We start from the raw sequence: 6,610 nt of genomic DNA, 5'->3' as shown, positions 1-6,610 counted from the left end.
TCGTATTTATATGTTTTTTTTTTCATGGAAAAATATTTTCAGTGTAAGGCTGCAAGAAATTGTGGAAAGGGTGTGAACACAGTATTGTGAGTGAATGAATCGATTTCGGAGTCCCCACTGCTATTTTCTTAAATTGGTCGATGTGGTTCATCGATCGAAGCCCGGAAGCAAACCGGCGAATAGTGGTGAGGCCCAAGCAGAAGACTAGCCTGTCCAGTGAGATTTTGAGAATTTCACTGATCATGATGGTCATGGCCCAGACCCATATATACACCAATTTATATACTTTCACAACAGTGATGACAACTGAAAGGTTAAAAATCAAAACTGTCTCGTCTATATGACTTTCCAGCTTTGACATGTCAGCAACATGACCTACCAACCGCATTTTCCATTGTCTAACTATACACGCATATATAGTCAGAGTCTACTTCCCTCTTATATTAACTTGAATGAAACTATGGGCGGATATTGCAATATTAGCCTTGCAATTTTCATAGACCAAAAAGTGTATATCCTCACACCAACCTCAAAACATGTCTTGGCCATTCATCGAAAATATCTCTCATACTCGTATGTATATTTATTAAGATTAAGTATTTTGCAATTCAATACAGAATTCTGAATGACAACCCAGGATTCATCCCCCATATGGTGAGACTAAATAATTCTGATCTGAACTGATTAATCATTCTCCCTATTTATTATTCAGTGGGAGATTTTCTTAGTGGCTGCTGGGTTAGTGTAAGGAGCACTTTATGAGAAGCATATCCCAACTTGTCCCATCATTTATAAATAAATGATTTAATTTTAATTTTAATTTTCAAAGTGCGGAGAGAATAAGTAAGTAAAGTGCTGGCAACAGTGAATGAATGTCAATTGTGGTTAAAGAAGGGTAAAATACAAAACCTCCTTGAAGTTTGTGACAATCATACAAACTTCCCCTAATGTTTTACTTTAGCAAAAACCTCCCCTAAATTTTTAAAGAATTCAACAAAAATCTCTCTTCCATCAATGACAGACAGAAAACATTAAACCGACGAATCAATTTTTCAAAATACCTATTTTATCCTTTTACAAATGATTTTGCATCTATTTTTACTGATACCGCCACACATGGCCACTCATTCTCCTCATCTGTCGATGACACTTCTGTCATCACCATCGAAATCAATGTCCCCTTCACTGGCCACAAGATCGACCCTCCCACCCTCATTGTCGAAACCACCCCAAAGGAACTCAGTTTTTTCAGAGACATGGCCGTCATGCGCCGTATGGAGATCGCTGCGGACTCGTTCTACAAGGCTAAGCTCATCCACAGTTTCTATCATCTCTATGACGATCAAGAAGTCGTCTCCATCGGCATGGAAGCTACCATCAATGAAGAAGGACTGCATCATCACCGCCTACCAGGATCATTGTATTTTCCTCAGTCGGGGTGGGACCCTTCTTGAGTCCTTTGCTGAACTGATGGATCGTCAAGCTGGATGCTCTAAGGGAAAGGGAGGCTCAATGCATTTCTACAAGGACTCTGGATTTTATGGTGGGCATGGAATTGTTGGTGCAGAAGTACTCCAAAGATAATACTATTACGCTCTCTATGTACGATGATGGTGCGGCCAATCGAGGCTAGTTGTTCGAAGCACTCCATATGCTCTTTTGGATCTGCCCACAATTTTGGTCTATGAGAACAACCACTGTAAGTGAATGAGACAAAGAAGTAATACAATTTTACCTTGGTTGAAACTTGGAACTTTTCTTTCATTGGTGGTTCTTATGCCGGCGGCGGTTACTGACCTCCTCACTTTGAGAATCCACAACATCATCAATACAAAGATCATTGTCAAACAAAGCCTGCAGTTCATGCCGGAAAATTGGGCAAGAATTGTGAATTTGCAACCAGGGAACAATGCAGTCGCAATGGTAAACATGCTTACACGACATCTCCCTAACTTCCTCACCAATCTTAAACTCCTTACAAATTGGACTATGTGAATCATCCTTCAAATGGGTCTCTATGATTTTCACTCTCGGCATGGCATCAATGGCTGAAGTAGGTGCTGGAGGCGGACCTGGTCGGTCATTCTAGGTCAATTCCTCAATCAGCTCATTCGGCCTTGGCCCGATAAAGTAATCTCTAGGGTCAACAGCCCGGGGCAACAGATTTTCCGGTGGGGACATGGTTCCGGTTGAACGAGGACAATTAGTGGGTCGGACTATAATCAAACGTTTGGGCCAGTCCCGAACTTCGGCCTCTGGTTCCAATCGAAATTTCCCCTCGAAATCATGAACATGCTAACGCATTGGGGGGTCAAGCATGAGAGACAGGGCTTCCAATAACCGAGCCTTAGGAGAGGAATCGAGACCAGTGAGGTTAAGAACAAACTTGGGTCTGGCCACGCCAAGCTCATGCAGGAATTGGCCAAAATGTCGGGAGAAGAAAATCTTAGATGTGATGGAAGTGGCAACCCTGATTGTTCGTTGGCATGGGTAACATTAGTAAAGATGGTAGCTCCTGATGCCATTGACTCTTACACGAGGAAGGCTTATAGACATAATTGCTAGCTTCCAAATTCAAATGGGATTTTGATTTTTTGTCTGGGGTTATGGATTTGTGTTTATTTGTGGAGAGAACGCAACAAAGAGAGATTAATAGAAACAAGGCATACGTGTATAAAGATTGGAAAGGAAGAGAGAAAGGAATGGCTTTTGGAGTTACAAAAAGCGATTCTCTATTTCCCTCACCGATCTGCCTTGCCGCTTGACCCTCCATCTTCGATCTCCTCCAACCAAAGGAAAGGATGAGTGAAGAACAATGCAAAGCCTTCTGAAAGCCCTTCTGTCGACGTACGGGAGAGGAAAAGAGGATAACATGTCAACAAGGTATTTCAGTAAAAATAGATGCAAATTAATTTGTAAAAGGTAAAATATGTATTTTGAAAATTTGATTCACCGGTTTAACGTTTTTTGACTTTGTCAGACGAAAGGGAGGTTTTTGTCGAATTCTTTAAAAATCTAAGGGAGGTTTTTGCTTGTTAGGGGAAGATTTTGTATTTTACCCTTAAAAAATGGGTAACTTACAAAGACCTCGTTACTATGGCCCACTTCATTTGTGACAAAGATACCTATGAACTTTCACTTTGCCACATATACTTCTTTCTGTTAGAGTTCCATCATTTTAACTTCGAAAAGAATTCTCTTTCAACATTTTAATTTTTTTTTAAATCCCCAAATTACTTTTCTCTTATTTAAATAATTTATAATTCAATTAGTTTTCTAATAGATATAAATTTAAGGTTTCATTTGATCTTTCTTGATTTATTGGAAAAATGAGTGGATAATCTTTATATTTTAAGATGAAGAGAGACATTCATGTCCAGTGAAATGAAAAAAAAAAAAATTAAAGAAACTTATTTTTCTCTCTCAATAAAATGGTTCATGTTATTTTAGTTGTTTCGTTTAAAAAAATTGGAGGTATTTTTGGGTGAATTTGGGTTTAAAGGGTGAGAAAAAGAAAATGAGAAAAGTTTAGACGAATATTTTGCTAATTTAGCACAATTTCCAAATGAATTAATGAATATGATAGAATGGGTTGTTGGTAGTTCCCAATTACCCTTAGCCTTAGTGCGGGACAATCAAATGGGCACTAAATGCGGTTGGCAGCTCATGTATTGCTCAACCTTTTCGAATGATTCAAAACTCTTTTGGTTTTTGCCTTTTTGGCGATACCATTACAGGATTCAATCTATTATATATCGATCTCTTCATGTTTATGAAAGAATTTCTTATAACACATGGCTACATGATTGATTGGCTTACCAATAGTCATTGCAAGAACAAATTCCTTCTCTAAAATGATGGAAGCGATTGTGATCTCTGACCACAATTTCCCTATTGAATACCTTTGATATCAACTTGGTTGCACTGTGGCAATCGGTGCACACTCTAAGGTTCTTAGATATCCTAATCGTAGTTCCAGGTGACGTTCTAATGAGACCAAATGCAATGGCCAACTTCTCGCTGTGGTGAGACACTGACGATTCCTTCTCATCTTCCTCTGCATCTAATCTTGCCTCCGCTGTGTTGGGCACGTAGCCAGCTAATTTGATTCGTGACATTATTCCCTCAATTGCACTATAAATCTCCTTTGAATGTGGATGGGCACTGTCTTCTGCAAAAAACTCATGAATCATTCCATCCAACTCGATCAAGCTACACCCTGGCGTCTTCTTAATCCCCTTCTCCTTCATCTGGCCCCTCACATTTAACGCATCCTCCCACCTCTCAACTGATGCATAAACATTTGACATAAGTATATAATCCCCACTATGTGCAGGGCCCAATGTAACTAGTTGATGAAACGATTTTTCCCCAATTTCAACATTTTTATGTACCCTGCATGAAGCCAATAATGTCCTCCACACAATTGCATTTGGTTCTATTGGCATGTTCTTTATGAACTGATATGCCTCTTCAATCAAACCAGCCCGACCAAGAATGTCAACCATGCAACCATAGTGCTCAATCCTTGGTTCAATGCCAAAATCCCTGCTCATACTGATGAAAAAACTCCGACCCTCTTCCACAAGACCGCCGTGACTGCAAGCAGATAGGACACCAATGAAGGTCACGTCGTTGGGTTGAATCTCTTTTTCCTGCATGACAGAGAAAACTTCTAGGGCCCTTCTCCCTTGTCCATTGCTAGCAAGGCCTTGGATTAGCACCGTCCAGGTCAAGACATTCTTTGAGGGCATCTTCTCAAACACTTCAATTGAGTACTCTACAGACCCACATTTTGCATAGAAATCCATCAGTGCGGTCCCAAGCGTAACGGTGAGCTTCATCCTCTTCCTCTTTATAAAGGAATGAACCCACTTGCCCATTTCCAAGGCTCCCAGGACTGCGCAAGAGGAGAGAACGCTGACCATTGTTACCTCGTTGGGGGCCACATTTTGCCTCTGCATCTCGTGAAACAGACTAAGCGCCTTCTTACATTGGTTAGATTGGCTATAACCGGAGATCATGGCACTCCAAGCAACTACATCCCGTCGAGGCATCTCATCAAACAATTTCCTTGCAGTGTCCACCCGACCACATTTTGCATACATATCTACAAGAGAAGTGATCAAATTGAGACTCCCCTTCAAATTCTTCGCCTCTATATACTCATGAATCCATTCCCCCAATTCCAAATCCCCCAATCTACCGCATGCGGTAAGAACACTAATCAGTGTAACCTCGTCAAATTCAACATCAGACTTGAGCATTATATCAAACAAATTCACGACCTCCTCCCAGTGCCCACTCTTAGTGTACCCTGAGAACATGGCATTCCAAGTAATTATTTCCTTCTCTAACATTCCATCGAACACCCGACGAGCGACTTCAACCTCCCCGCAATTTGCATACATATGTATCAAAGTGTTTTGAACAAACCCATAAGACCCGAGACCGAATTTCGCTATCTGCGCATGGATTTGCTCGCCTTCTTCCAAGGCCCGCAGTCTGGAACAAGCTTTTAAAATGCAAGGAAATGTGTATTTATCGGGTAGGACTCCATCTTCTCTCATTTGCCTGAATAGCATCAATGCATTTTCAGGGAATTGCTTTGATGTAAAACCTCTGATCAAGATGTTGTAAGCAGCGGGGTTGGGTTCATCGATTACACGGAAGATAGAGAGGGCGTAATCCATGCTACCGGGGAGAAGGATGGCGGAAGACTCCAGGAGGTTTTCGGCGACTCGGGGGTTGAAAAGGTAACCGGTTTTGATCACATGGGCGTGGATTTGGTTTAAATCTTTGATGGTTTTGCATTGTTCTAATATCAGGGTCTTAGGGTTGTTGGGAAATGGTGAGACGGTAGCAGCGGTGGTTAGGCTTTTGGCGGAAAACAGAGAAAGAGCAACAGCCATGCTTATTTCCTGTTGGCCGCTGCCTGGGCTGCGGGTGCCCGGTGTGGGAACTATCAGCTAACAATGCTCCTTGATGAGCATAGTGGTTAGTACAGTTGTCAAACTTGCATTCGTCATTATGCCTCATACACCGTACATCAGGAATATTATTTCCTGCCCATGATAACTAACACCCGATCAGAGCATCACACAAAATATAATACTCCTGAAGTTCCTCAGCACTAGTAGTAAGATGTGCGTGCGAGCTCAGTGAGGCGCCCTTTATGAGGAGCAAATCCGGTCTCCACCGCCCTACAGCACCTTTCATGACAAGTATGGAAGATATTCGCAATATACAGTTGGGATGTACTGTAGGGCACCCTCTGTGGAGGCGCAGATATAAACTCGTCTCGGTCCCGGTACTACTGGCACCGGGCCGTCCTCAAAACATTTTCATTTTTCAGAATCTCAGGGCAGTTAAGCTGAATTAATATTGCAAAATTTATACGTTAGCCCATACCTGTTACTGGGCCATGTTAGGCCCAAATGTCATAGTTTAAAATTTATGAATCCAAACCAAACGGCCCAAACCTGATTGATTATATGACTGTGAGAGCGAAAAATGTGCTCCAAGCCAAAATGCAAGAAACTCCCAAGTCTGGAAATCAGAACCGAGGTAATGAAAGCCCCATCCAGATCCTAAGGTCAACGATTGATTG

General features: G+C 41.5%; 2 pseudogenes across 2 annotated transcripts; both read right to left on the bottom strand.

The window, feature by feature from the left end:
• Nucleotides 1–1,529: 1,529 nt before the first annotated feature.
• LOC148853750 (E3 ubiquitin-protein ligase RING1-like) lies at nucleotides 1,530–2,693 on the bottom strand (annotated as a pseudogene). The gene is made up of 2 exons (XR_016112301.1): nucleotides 1,736–2,693; nucleotides 1,530–1,665 (listed from the first exon to the last, which is right to left on the bottom strand). The product of XR_016112301.1 is annotated as an E3 ubiquitin-protein ligase RING1-like (transcript).
• Nucleotides 2,694–3,669: 976 nt separating this feature from the next.
• On the bottom strand, nucleotides 3,670–6,360 carry LOC148853749 (pentatricopeptide repeat-containing protein At1g08070, chloroplastic pseudogene; annotated as a pseudogene). Its single transcript, XR_016112300.1, has one exon. The product of XR_016112300.1 is annotated as a pentatricopeptide repeat-containing protein At1g08070, chloroplastic pseudogene (transcript).
• Between the last annotated feature and the right edge of the window lie 250 nt (nucleotides 6,361–6,610).

Source organism: Nelumbo lutea, chromosome 4 (genome assembly GCF_056320005.1).
Source record: "Nelumbo lutea isolate HS-2025 chromosome 4, American lotus-T2T, whole genome shotgun sequence".
Lineage (NCBI taxonomy): Eukaryota > Viridiplantae > Streptophyta > Magnoliopsida > Proteales > Nelumbonaceae > Nelumbo > Nelumbo lutea.
This window is presented reverse-complemented; position numbering and strand designations above follow the sequence as displayed.